The sequence below is a fragment of the Mirounga angustirostris genome, unplaced genomic scaffold, assembly GCF_029215605.1.
Source record: "Mirounga angustirostris isolate CCGP_5_RB_7025 unplaced genomic scaffold, mMirAng1.0.hap1 SCAF_6, whole genome shotgun sequence".
Lineage (NCBI taxonomy): Eukaryota > Metazoa > Chordata > Mammalia > Carnivora > Phocidae > Mirounga > Mirounga angustirostris.
In genome coordinates, this window is record NW_026991714.1 from 100,801,722 (window position 1) to 100,813,776 (window position 12,055).

Below are 12,055 nucleotides of genomic sequence, written 5' to 3' on the forward strand. Positions count from 1 at the left end.
GGGAGGCGCGGCCCGGCCGGCGGGGGCCGGGGGGGAGGGAGCGCGGAGAGGAAGCGTCAGGAGGCGGGGTCTGGGTGGCGGGGGCCGAGTGGGGCGGAGGAAGCGAGGGAAAGTTGATCGCAGACTTGAGCGGCGGCAGCGGCTCTGGAGAGAGGGGCGCGGGCTGTGCGGCGCGATGCTCCGCGAGAAGACGCGTCCGACGGCGGCCGGGCGCTGAGCCGGGCGGGGCGGGGCGGGGCGGGGCGGTCCCGGGCATGGAGCGCGGGAGTGCAGAGCCTCGGGACGTTTGGGGCGCGCCTCGTCCGAGCCCGCGGCGCGCCTGAAGTTGCAGGCGGCCAGCGGCGGGCGGCGGGCGGCGGGCGGCCGGCCCAAGGGGACGCTGGAGAGGCCGGCGTGCCGCGGGTGAGCCTTCGCGCGAGCGGCGAGACGCGGCGGTGGCCAGCAGCGGAGCAGGCGGCCCGTGGGGGCCGACCCGGAGGAGAGCAGAGCCGGAGGCGCGACGCGGCGCTTCCCCGCACCCGCACACGGTACCGAGAGCCGCGCACCTCCCCTTCCCTCCCCGCTTCCCTCGCCTTCTCCGCACCGTTCGCCCGCCACGAGCCGGGAAAGTTGGAGCCGTGGGGTCGCGACCGCAGCCGCCGAACCACTTGCTCCCGGCACGGCCATCGCCCGTGGCGAGCACCCGGGGGCCTCCTTCCATCCCCGGCCCCTGGCCCGGGTCGGGCGCCCGGCTCGCAGCCAGCGGCCAGACGCGCGGCAACTTTGATTCCCGGGAACTCGAATTCTCGCCGGGTTGGCCTCGGGAGGACAGCCACTGTACTCCCCACCCGGTTCCTGGACATTCGGTCGCTTTGCTCTCCGCGCCTTAGAGAGGGTCTGGTTGGGTCTGGGGTGGGGAGAATTTCGGCGGTAAAGAGGGTGTTGGGATCCCAATCCTGTCCCCTTCTGCGCTCTGGGTCCCCATTTGGACAGTGGAATGGGGTGGGGCGCACCGCCACCGGGGATGGGCATTGGCGCTGGAGGAACCTGCAGTCACGTAGCTCTCCCCTACCCTCATCACCTCTCGGTGCCGGCGAGAGACCCCAGAGGACCCTCGCAACCTCCCCAAACCGATCAGGCTTTGGGAAAACGCACCCCTCGCGGAGCAGGGAGCCTTGTGCAGCTTGCACTTTGCTTCCCCAGTCAGTCCCCTGGCAGGCCCACCACCGACGGTGCTGGCTGGCCCTGGAGGCCTGCGCTCGGGATGGCTGGCCCCCATCTCCCTTGCAGGTCAGCCCGGGACGCGTGCAAACCGCGCGCGTTCCAAGGTGGTGGCAGCATCAGCCGGCGAGCTCTGGGTTCCTTGCCTTCCCGAAGCGAGCACCTAGAGTCGCTGCCTCTGTGCTCAGAGCGGACCGAGATTGAGATTCAGTGCCATCGCCTCTGGCCACCGCCCCACTGCGACCCCAACCCCCAGCCCTGGTGCTGTCAGTGGCCCACTGGGGGGAAATAAGCCTTTTCTGAGTAGTAACACGCCCCTAACCCTCCCCAGTAATTCAGAAAACAGCTCCCGTCCCTTCTGCGTACTTTGCCTTCTTGGACGGGAGCAGGCATTGACCCTTGCCGTTCAGGCGATTAGCAAGAGCCCCCCACCCCAATGTGTATTTTGAAATAAGCAGGAGAGGCACATGAGGATTGTGTGTGTGTCCCCCGCGGGCGTATTGGGTGGAGTCAGACCCTTGAGTGGGTGGGGGTGGGCCTGAAGAGCCATGTTTGGAGCCAGGTGCGAGGTGCTGATGAGTCAGCCCCTGGTGGGGAGAACTAGCTTGGAGTTATTTTTGGGTCATGGTGCATGGGTAGGCGCACTGCGGGTAGCACCGGTTGGGCTGGGTGACTAGAGGTCATTCTGCCTGGGGAGGGGCCAGGAGGGGGCTCCTCAGCCCGGGAGTAGGAGTGCTTGGCGCTGGTTCCCTGGGGCTGGGAAGGGTCAGAAAGCAGAGGGCCTGCATGGCAGAGTGTGAGTCCCCTTTGGGCTGGAAAGGTGGCACTACAGAAGTGACTGGTGTGAGCCAGGTGGTGGAGGATGGTGAGGGAGTGGGAGGCTGGAGGTGGCAGCCTGGCCTTATCTGGGCTGGGCCCCCGTACACATGTCTGTCTTGGCCTTCCTGATCCTCAAACAGCTGGGCTCCTCACATCTGCCCACTAAAGAGCTTGATTAGAGGGTTATGTTGGCAGATGGTCCTGTGTGCCTCCCAAATAGCTCCCTCACCCAACAAGCTACCTTACCTACAATTTCACCATTTGACGTTCATTTCTTTGAGCTTAATATTTTAAAGGGCATCTTGCTGAAGTCCTTACTCTACCTGCACACACTTCTGGGAGGTGAGGGCCTGGTGGAACCTTGCTGCTCCAGCTGTGGCCTGTGGACACGGCATCAGCATCACCTGGGGCTCGTTAGAAAGGCAGACTCTTCTGGCCCATCCCAGAACTCCTGAATCAGGATGTGTGTCTGACAAGATCCTTGAGTGATTTGTGTGCTCAGTAAAGTTTGTGAAGCCCTGGTCCACAGTACCTTCTAGGGAATGAGCATTTCACAACCTCTTGGAGCTGAAGGAGTGTCACCTAGGGCAGTGGATAAGAACGTGGGTTTGAGAACGCGACGGGAACTGCTTTTCCTGGACAGTCGTGGTAGGGTTGGGTAACAGTTCACCGCTGGCCCCTTGGGGCCATCCCCTGCTAATGCCAGGAAGTGTCTGTGTTTGGGGGATCTTAAAACAGATTCAAGTAGAGCTCAGGCCTCCGTGCAGTTAAAACGGTGCTGTGTGTCCTGCGTATGGGCTGGTAGCAAGTGGGCACAGGGCAGGGTTTCTGGAAGCTGGATATACTGCTCTTTCTCTAGATGGTCAGGGGCTGGGTAGGGGCCGTCCCTCAAAGAGAAGGCGTTGAGTAACTGTCCTCCGCTTCATCTGTCTCCCCCAGATGGTGGAGTGCCCCATTGATCACACTGCTCATCGGCCACAGGACTTACGCAGAGGGAGCTGCATAAATGCTAATTTGGGATAGCCCACGGAGGGGACGGTACTGCCCAGGCTCTATTCCTACCCCCAGCCCGGGGTTGGACATTCCACTTCTGCTGCCCTGGGGCCGTGGGAGACCCTGCGCCCCAAGACACGAGGATGATGCCAGCGCATGGTGGCTACTTACCCCCTTGGTCTTTTGAAGGAATAATGGCGACCCAGAAGCCATCAAGGTGGCCTGAGAGTAGACTTTGGAAGATTTGGCCCAGAGGCCTGGTGAGGCTGGTGGTGTCATGGGTGAAAAGTCATGGCATGTGCCCCAGCCCTGTCAAAAGAGGACTGTCCTTCTCCTGAGCTGGCCTCCTGGCCAGGAAGATGGGCAGTCCTTCCAGGGTGCAGAGTGGTGAGGGAGTGGTGTGGGTCAGCACGGGCATGGGCCTGACCAACAGTGACGCTGATGTGAACCATTCCTTCATTCAGGAATTCAACCACAGCTAGATGAAGAAAAGACTATTTTCGTGAACCCTGAGGTTTTAAAAAAATGTACTGTTTTAAAATACAAAGATGTTTTTAAAAATTGCCCGAATTGCCTTTGAATTCCTTGGTTTCAAGCAATGATAGTGTTTTGTTGTTTTTTTTTTTTGAGCTTCGATTAGAGTTTTTTCTTGGCACCAGGACAATCCTCATGTGGTTCATAGGTGAGCAAGGCCATTCTCAAGGTAGAATCTGCTGGATGGGCTATGCAGGATGGGAGTGTTTTGCCTCCCGTGGGAAAGAAGTGGGGATCGGAAGGGGTTTTGCTGTGCTCCAGCCTCATGCACTTATGTGCGTATTACTGACACTGCTTGGGGGTCCCCGGCCCTGGGAAGCCTTCACTGACTCCTCTCCAGCCTGTGCCTCCCTCCCTCCCTCACCTCCTTCCCTGGAGCTTTTTACTACCCCGCGGGGGTCTGACCCCTCAACCGGACAGTGAGCTCCTGTGGCCTAGGCTGTATCTTACTCCTCCTTCAATCCTCAGGGCCCCCCTCGCTGGTAGACTTGGGGCTCATTGACCGAATGGGCGATTGCCAGGTGATTGTTCCACTGCCTTCTCTAGCCCCATTGTTAACTGATCATTAACACAGTGGGCATGTGGTGTGCCCGTAACCAGTCTTCACTCTTCCTGTTGGTCACTTTCAAGACTGGGCGGCTTTGCCTGTCTTGCTGTGTTTTGGGTTCCGGGCATATATCCTTGGAATGGAGGTCTCAAACCCACGTGCCTGTGGGGGCTGGGAGGCAGACAAAAGAGAACCACAGTGCCAAATGCAGCCTGACAGGGCGTTGTAGAGGCTATGAGAACAGAAGAGCCCAGGCCCCCTAGGAAAGGGGCCACTGTGGGCAGAACCCACCTCTGTGACGGAAGTCAGGATCCCGGTTGCCCTGGGGTGTCATGACTAGGAGTCACAGTGTGCTTCTGGAGTGCTGGAAATGTCTGTATCTTGAGCTGAATATCTACAACACTGGTGACTGATCATTTGGGCAGGAGAGTCAATTCAGAAAAATTGGAGCATTTATGGGCAGATTTATTTTGGTTCAATATGAAAATAGCCTTATTGAATCCCATAGGGCAAAAAATGCATATTGTTAGCAACTTTATTGACCAGAAGGGTGTCTGTGAGAAACTCGGCATATTTAAGAAGTAGCCACATGGAGACAGCGTTCTAGTCTTTCACGGTGAAATGTAATCCGGACCTGTCATGGGGAATGGGGCCAGCCGCCGCTCCTCCTTGCTGGTCTGTATATTTGGGTCTTGGCGTTGGTGTTCCTGAGGCGTGGTCTCGCATCAGCAGTGAATGTCCGTGTGGCTCAGTGTTTTGCCAAGGGAAGTGGGGATAGCAGACACCGTCTTCAGCCTCAGGGGCCTCAAGCTGTGTCACTAAGGGGAACATGGCAGGGGAACGATATTAAGCATTCATATTTTGTACGTTTCCTTTGCATAGTCTAAAACCTGTGCAAGTGTTGGTTATTATTATAACTGTAAAGCTGTTCCCTTCCTAATTTTTGTAAGGCAGCTCGGGGGCAGACAGAGCTGGGATTTTACACCAGTGTGTCCCCTCTTGAGCTCTGAAGCCTTGGTCTGCCATGTAGCTTTGCCCGGGCCTTAGTTTTCCCATCTGGTAAATGGGAATACTTTTCAATTACCTTGTAGGCTTGCTCTCAACATGACTAAGAAGAAAATTGGGTAGAAAGCCTTTTGTGCGGTGCCTGGCACAGAGCACACATGCAAAATGTAGTAGCTTGTATTATCCCTGTTGATTTAGTCATGTGTGAGGCACACTGTATTCTAGCCAAGAGGTGAAACCTCCCCTTATTTTGAGAGCTTGACAATCTGTAAGTTCATAAATTGAATTCTGCCTGAAGGGGTGTATGCGCGTGTGGTTGTGATTTTTAATTTTGAATTAGTTAGTAACAACATTAAAACAACAGCATTTCTGCATAAAAACCTAGATTTCTGGCATCTCTCACGGGTGCTGGCAACGGTGGGTCTGTGTGCCCGACTGGCAGTTGCTGGTTGGTGCCGACTCACAGCCGCCCCTTTTGTTTACTTATGTTTTTATTTTAAAAATTCTTTGACTGAGGATTATGTGCCTACAACAAGCTAACCAGATCTGAAGTGGAAGTGGTGAACTTCCGCAGATGTGGACCCCACGTGGATGAGACACATTCCCGGTGCCTTGGCAGGCTCCCGCATGCGCCCTCCTGGGCAGTGTCATCCAGCTCCAGAAGTGACCGGCATCCCCACTTCACTCTGACTTCGGGTCACACATCTGAGTTTTGCTGGAAGGCGTCCTTTTAGATTTAGGCGAGCTTATGGCCTTCAGTTCTCCACAGGCCCCACCACTCCCTATTATCTCATACTTGATCCCCTGTACTCATTTGCCCTCCATTCTGGCCCCTGAAAGCCATTTGAGTGTGGGGACCACCATTCCAAGGACTGGAAGTCTTCTTAGAAACTAGCTAGACTCACCATGTGACAGGTGGGGAAACTGCGGCCCAGGGTCGGGGAATGGGCTTACTCTAGGCCTTCTCCCTGGGTGAGGGTGGTGGTCAGTCAGGGGTCGAGCCTGCTTCTCCTGCCCCAGCATGAGGGTGGGGGGATCAGGCAGGCCTTCATCTCTCAGACCCCAGCAGTCCAGCACCTGGCTCTGCAATCACAGTCACCCAGAGCCTCCCGCGGGCTGATCAGCCTGCGAGGGAGGGAGTCTTTTCTGGCCCATGCCTTCCTGGAGATGCATCTTCCCCAAGGCAGGCTGATAGTGGCGCTGCTTTTCTCTTTAAAGGCCATGCTCCATTTGGAGAGGGCCTAAGATGTCATTTGTGACAAGGGCCCTGCATACCACCTTGATTGTCTCTGTTTCTGAAAGAAGGCTGTAATTTGAGAGCCAGTGAAAGTGAGGGAGGGAGGGAAGGAGAGGAGAGAGTGAGAGAGGGGGAGGAAAGAGAGAGAAAAACCCCTAGGGTGGCTGGGGCCATGTCTGAGTATCCATTTGTGTCACTGGTCCTGTCTGCAAGGGATGCTGGCTTTTCCTGGCTTCTAATTAGGGAACCAGTGGTGACAGAATCTGAGCCAGACTTCGCTTCCCCTTCTACGGAGGCCTGTGGCTTTGTATTTAGATAGGGATCTATGGATGGAATGCCACCGGGAAACCAGCATATACTGGACAGTGGGGTGGAAGGTCCTCCCAGACCCATCCTCCTTTATGTTTTAGGGTCTCACATGCACTGTTGGGGAGGCCTTTCTTTCAGCCATTCAGTCAGCCGGTATTGAGCATCACCAGTGTACCGGGCTCTACCTAGTTGCTGGGGTTCACGCTGAGAATATGCAGCGGTGCTGGTCAATAGAAATATAATGCGGGCCACAAATGCAAACCACAGGTGTAGCTTGAAATTTTCTAGTAGCCACTTAAAAAGGATACAAGAAATAGGTGAAATTATTTTTGATAATCTATTTGATTTTACCCAGTTCATCTAAAATCTTAACTTTTCAATCTAGAATCAATATAACAAATTATTGTTATATATCTTACATTATTTTTTTTGTACCAAGTCTTTGGCATCTGGTGTGTATTTTGCATTTAGAGTACATCTCAATTTGAACTAGGTACATTCCAAGTGTTCAGTGGCCGCCTGTGGCCAGTGGTGACTGCACCGAACTGGGGGACAAAGTTGGATAATAAAGATACAGATGGTCCTGGGAGCTCCAGAGAAGATAGAGGGGGCAACTGACATGCTAAAGGCAGAAAATAGGGTGGTTGGGGGAAACCTCTTGGAGGATGAGAAGATGTGGTCCATCCCCACGGACCTGAACCCTGGCAGGGCTGGGGGGGAGTAGAAGGAGGGAGGGGGGTCCCATGGGTCCACTGGCAGCCTCCCGCATCCCCCACAGCATGCCAAACACCAGGCTTACTGAGCATGGGATGCTAAGTCCCCTTTGCATAGAAGACCCGAGTGGAGTGGGCCTGGAATGGATACTAATATTTTAGAAAAGCATTTTATCTCTGGGCTGTGTAAGTGTTTGTTTCCTCCCCCGCCATCTTCTCTGCATGCTTTCCATGCGAAAGATAAGGAGTAAGTTCATTGCTACCCATTGCTTTTTATGCTGGGGGGTTTTCAACACAAGGAGGGTGTCAGCCTGAAAGCTGCTACACCGTGGAGCATTAGGGATCATGTCCTCTGGGGGAGAGGGGCTGGCCTGTCCAGAGTAGGGGGGCTCAGATGCTGAGGGGTCGGGGTGCTCAGCCGTCTTAGAGGCTTGTCTCCTCTTCTGGACTTGAGGTGGGAGGAGGGCTGGTGGGGGATCCTGCGGCTCTGAAGAAGGGCCCATGGGCAGATCGCTCTGGGGCTGGGGAAATGCAGACCTTCCTTGCTGTCTGGACTTCAGTTGTGGTTGACCTGGGCCAGGGGGAACGTTCAGGTGCCTACAACGTCCAGACAGCTGAAGAGAGAGGTTATGAGACAGACCGGCTAGGCAGGTGCTGGGGCAAACGGCACATGCTTCCCCCCACCGTCTGAAGGGGGCGCCACCACTCCCATTCTCACTGGGGCTTGTCAAGCAGGAGGACAGGGCAGGGATGGCCACAACTGACATCCAAAATTATCTAGAAGTGCGGATTTTTAAAAATGCAAAATTTTGTTATTTTAAATGTTAGCAATTAATTCAAATATTCAAAGACACCACGAGGCCATTCATTCATTGATCAGATATTTGTGGAACCTTTACTGGGTGCCAGGCACTTTTCTAGGCCCCTGGAGCCCAGCAGGGTCTCCTACCCTTGTGGAAAGCGTATTGTAGGGAGGATACTTCTGCAAGCTGCCTGTGGCCCGTGCATGTCCAGTGTATGTGTGACCTGTGTCGTAGACTTGGAATGTCAGGACTAACAGTACTGACTAGGAACACATACTAAGCTTTGACTGTGTGCCAGGCCCCAGTCTGAGCACTTCACATAAAATGCCTCCCTTGGTCCCGACAACGGCCTGTGAGATAGGCACTGCCATTACTCCGACTTTACAGATGAGAAACCGGAGGCACAGAGAGGTCACGCGCTTCACCCAAAGTCACACAGCAGGCAGGCAGTGGGGTAGAATTTGAGCAAGGCAGTCTGACTCCTTCATCTCCAGCCTGTTTGTGGCCCCAGACTGCCCTTGGAGAAGGCCAGAGCCAAATCCCCAATGATACAGATGGACACTGAGCTCAGAAAGGACACGTGACCCACCTCGGGTCTTCACAGAGGCGGTGACGGGGCTGCGCTCTCAGTCCAGCCTGTGTGTGGGTTCAGTGCTGTCTGGGCTTCACCTGTGATTGAGCCCACTTTGGGGCAGGACCCTCAGGTGTCTGTAGTATGCAGGCATGTAAGAGAGTGAGGCCGGGCAGGGATTTAAGCGTCCAAGGGCATGACCACCAGGGCATCTCGCAGTTCAGGTCATCTGGCCCGACCCCTGTCAGGGAGGGCCACGTCTTCAGTGGTCTCTGCACTTGCCTGGACCTGGAGGTGACCCCAGTCGGACCCCCAGCTCTCCCCACCCGTAAAGCCAGGGGGTCAAATGCAATGAGTCCTGTGATTGAATCCCCGCCCACACTTCCCCCCTGCTGTTGGCCGGGCTGGCCCAGGAGCTACCCTCAGTGTTTCTGGCCAAGGGTTAGTCCTAGAGTGACCTCGGCTTAGACGCTGGTCCCAGCCGGCGTAGCCTTACTGGGGGGCCACGGGGAGTCCTTGTAGCTCTCCCATATTGGCGTGTGCATGGGAACTGCGAGGCAGAGAGTTACGTGTGAACTGTGAAGCAAGACACCCCCAGTGAGTGTGTGAAGACTTCTGTCACGGTCCTTGTCCGGGTTCAAGGATTCATTGTCTGAGTGACAGTTTACTCATCTGTGAAGTAGGGGGAGAATCCTTCAGGCCAGGTCACCACACTCAGGGAGTAGGGACTCTGAAGAGATGTGTGAAAGTGCTTGGTAGAATGTATTGTGATATCTAGAAACTGCAATCAATCAATATTTATTTATTAGTTATCACTATGTATGAATAACTTACACTGTGTGGGATTTACAAGATATATGCGGATAGCTGTTGAAATAACACGAAAATCTCTAAACCCAGCAACGGTGTCTTCAAATGGCTGAATGACTTATGCCCACCCTATCAACTAGATACCCATCTTTTGGGGAGAGTGTACAAGTCAGCAAGTATTGATTAAGCACCTACTGTTTGCAGGACACACTGCAAAGCACACTCAAGTACGGAAGTGAAGAAGGCACAGCCCTTGCTCCCCAGGTGCTCCCCCCCTCATTCGGAGTACTGCGTCTGGGACAGCCAGTTCTGTGTTCGTGGGTGGGAGGGGTGGGGCCTGCAGCTCCCTTTGGAAATTTTAGCATCTCGAGTCTAACTGAGCCAAGGTGCTCCTTCTGTGCTCTTCTTCACTGCCCCCAAAGCTCTCCCCTTCCCCTGAAGTACAGTGTGACAGCCGGGGGCTGAGTTCGCCCAGGTACGGCTGCACCCTGACAACGGGACGGGAAGGACATGGGGTATAAAGAGTGGGGATTGCCACAAGCTAGACTTGCTGGGCGGCTTGACCTGCCAAGCTGCGCCCGAGGGCTGTTGGAAACTGGAGCTCAGGCCGGAAGAAGGGAGCCCATGAATAATACAGCGGGAGGGAGGCTGTTAACTAGGTGACCTGGTTGCACCTGTGTGTTTCACAGCTTCCCTGGGATGGGCCGTGGAGGGCCTGCGTGTCAGAGGGGGCAGAGGGAAACGGGCAAGGCCAGCTGGAGACACAGTTCTGTTTCCCTTTCATCTGCCCCGCTCAGAAGGGCTTTGTACTAACAGCTCCCTCTCATTCTGACTTGGACCCAGATGGCCTGGGCTGTGTGCGTGCGTGTGCGCGTGTGTCCTCACACGCAGGTGTACCGAAGCTCTGCACCTGGACACTCCCCAGCAGTGGCTGTGCGTAACCAGGCCCTGCCCCCCCCGGCCTGGTTTCCAACTGTTTGCTGCACCGGGCGTCAGGCCTGTCCCTGTCTCCGGCACGGATGTGCTGTGTCACCTTTGCCAGGGCTGGCCCCCCTCTCTGGGCTCCTTCTGGTTGCGGTGGGCACGATTCGGTTTTGTCTCCCTGGGCTTTGGCCTCCGACAAAGGAAGCGCTGTTCGATGAAAGTTGGGGGGCGGGTAACTCTGACTTTATCTTTGAATGCTGTGGGGTCTGTCAATTTAAGTGTTTGTCACTGGACCTGGCTACAGCCACCCAGACCTGGCACAGAGGAGCCTCTGGATCCCCATACCTTCTTAAAAAAACAAAGAACATCTCTGGCAGGATGAGGGCCTCATCCAGAGCAAAAGGTGTGTGCCTAAACTACAGCAGGAGAGCTCAAAGGCAGATACAAGAGGAAATTGGTTATACGATGTGTCAGGTGAGGGATGGAGAGTCTGAGACGGTAGAATTCATTCCCAGAGAAGGCTGGCTTTGCCTCAAGATGAGCCGTTTCCAGACGCCTGGCCTGGGGTTGGGAAGCAGAGGACCCTGGCCAGTGCCTGGAAGGGGAACAGGGGCCTCCAGCCTGCACCTTCTCTTTGTCCTGAGTGCGGTCAGCAGGGATCTGACCTCTGAGGAGGTCCCAGGCCCTCCTCCACAGGATGGGGAAGGAACTAGCCCCCACATCCATGCTTTGGCCCCAGCCAGCTTCCCCAGGCTTAGGAGCCCAGGCCCAGAGGCCAGGCCTGCCTGCTATTCTTTAGTTGTAGAACTGGGCCTTCAAGACGTTATACACCTCATCCCTGTCCACACACATAGATGCATTTGCCAGCCTGGACAAGATGGGGAGCATCTCTTCGTTTGTGCTGCATCTGGGTGGTGTAGCCGGGGCTCCGGGCACCAGGCCTCATCGGTGGGCCCGTTGCTGAAACAAGGGGAGTGTTTCTGAGCCAAACTACCCAGGGTCAAATCCTAGCTCTTCCAATTCTTAGCTGTGTGGCCTTAGGCAACTTAATAAATCATTTTTTTCTTCGGTTTTCTCATCGGGAAAATCAGGGTAACAGCAGTACCTATTTCACAGGGTTATTGGAAGGACTAAATGAGTTACTGCGTGTAAAATCTAAAAAGTGCCTGCCATATAATAAATGCTCAACAAATGCTGTTATTATGTATTATTATGTTGCTGTTAGTCTCAGCTCCTGCATTCTGGAGGCTCACAGTCTTGCAGGATGCCTGGAGGTGCTAGGAGTAGCTATCATACTTATGAGAAAGGCTCTGTAGGTTCAAAGGAGGTGGGGGAAATGGACAGTCTTGGAAGGCTTCATGGAGGAGGAGGCCCCCATGCCTAGAGACTGTGGCTTCTCTCTGTTCCCACTGGCATTGCCTCCCATGGTAGGCAAGTACAAAGAGAGGCAGGGCAGTGTAGTGGTGAGTAGTGGTGAGTAGCCTTGATGGTGTCAGTCCAACTGGGACTTTTTTAGTCAGCTTTTTAATTGAAGTACAGCACACACAGAACAGCGTGCAAATCATATAGCTTGAATTATTACAAAGTGAC

At 54.9% G+C, this 12,055-nt stretch overlaps 1 protein-coding gene across 1 annotated transcript in view; it reads left to right on the forward strand.

The window, feature by feature from the left end:
* The first annotated feature begins 438 nt into the window (after positions 1 to 438).
* The window catches only part of LOC129045890 (cadherin-23-like), a 328,281-nt gene continuing 316,664 nt past the window's right edge, over positions 439 to 12,055 (forward strand). Inside the window, exon 1 of the mRNA XM_054508206.2 lies at positions 439 to 527. The gene's annotated coding sequence lies outside the window, so the exon portion shown is untranslated. The remainder of the gene's footprint in view (positions 528 to 12,055) is intronic.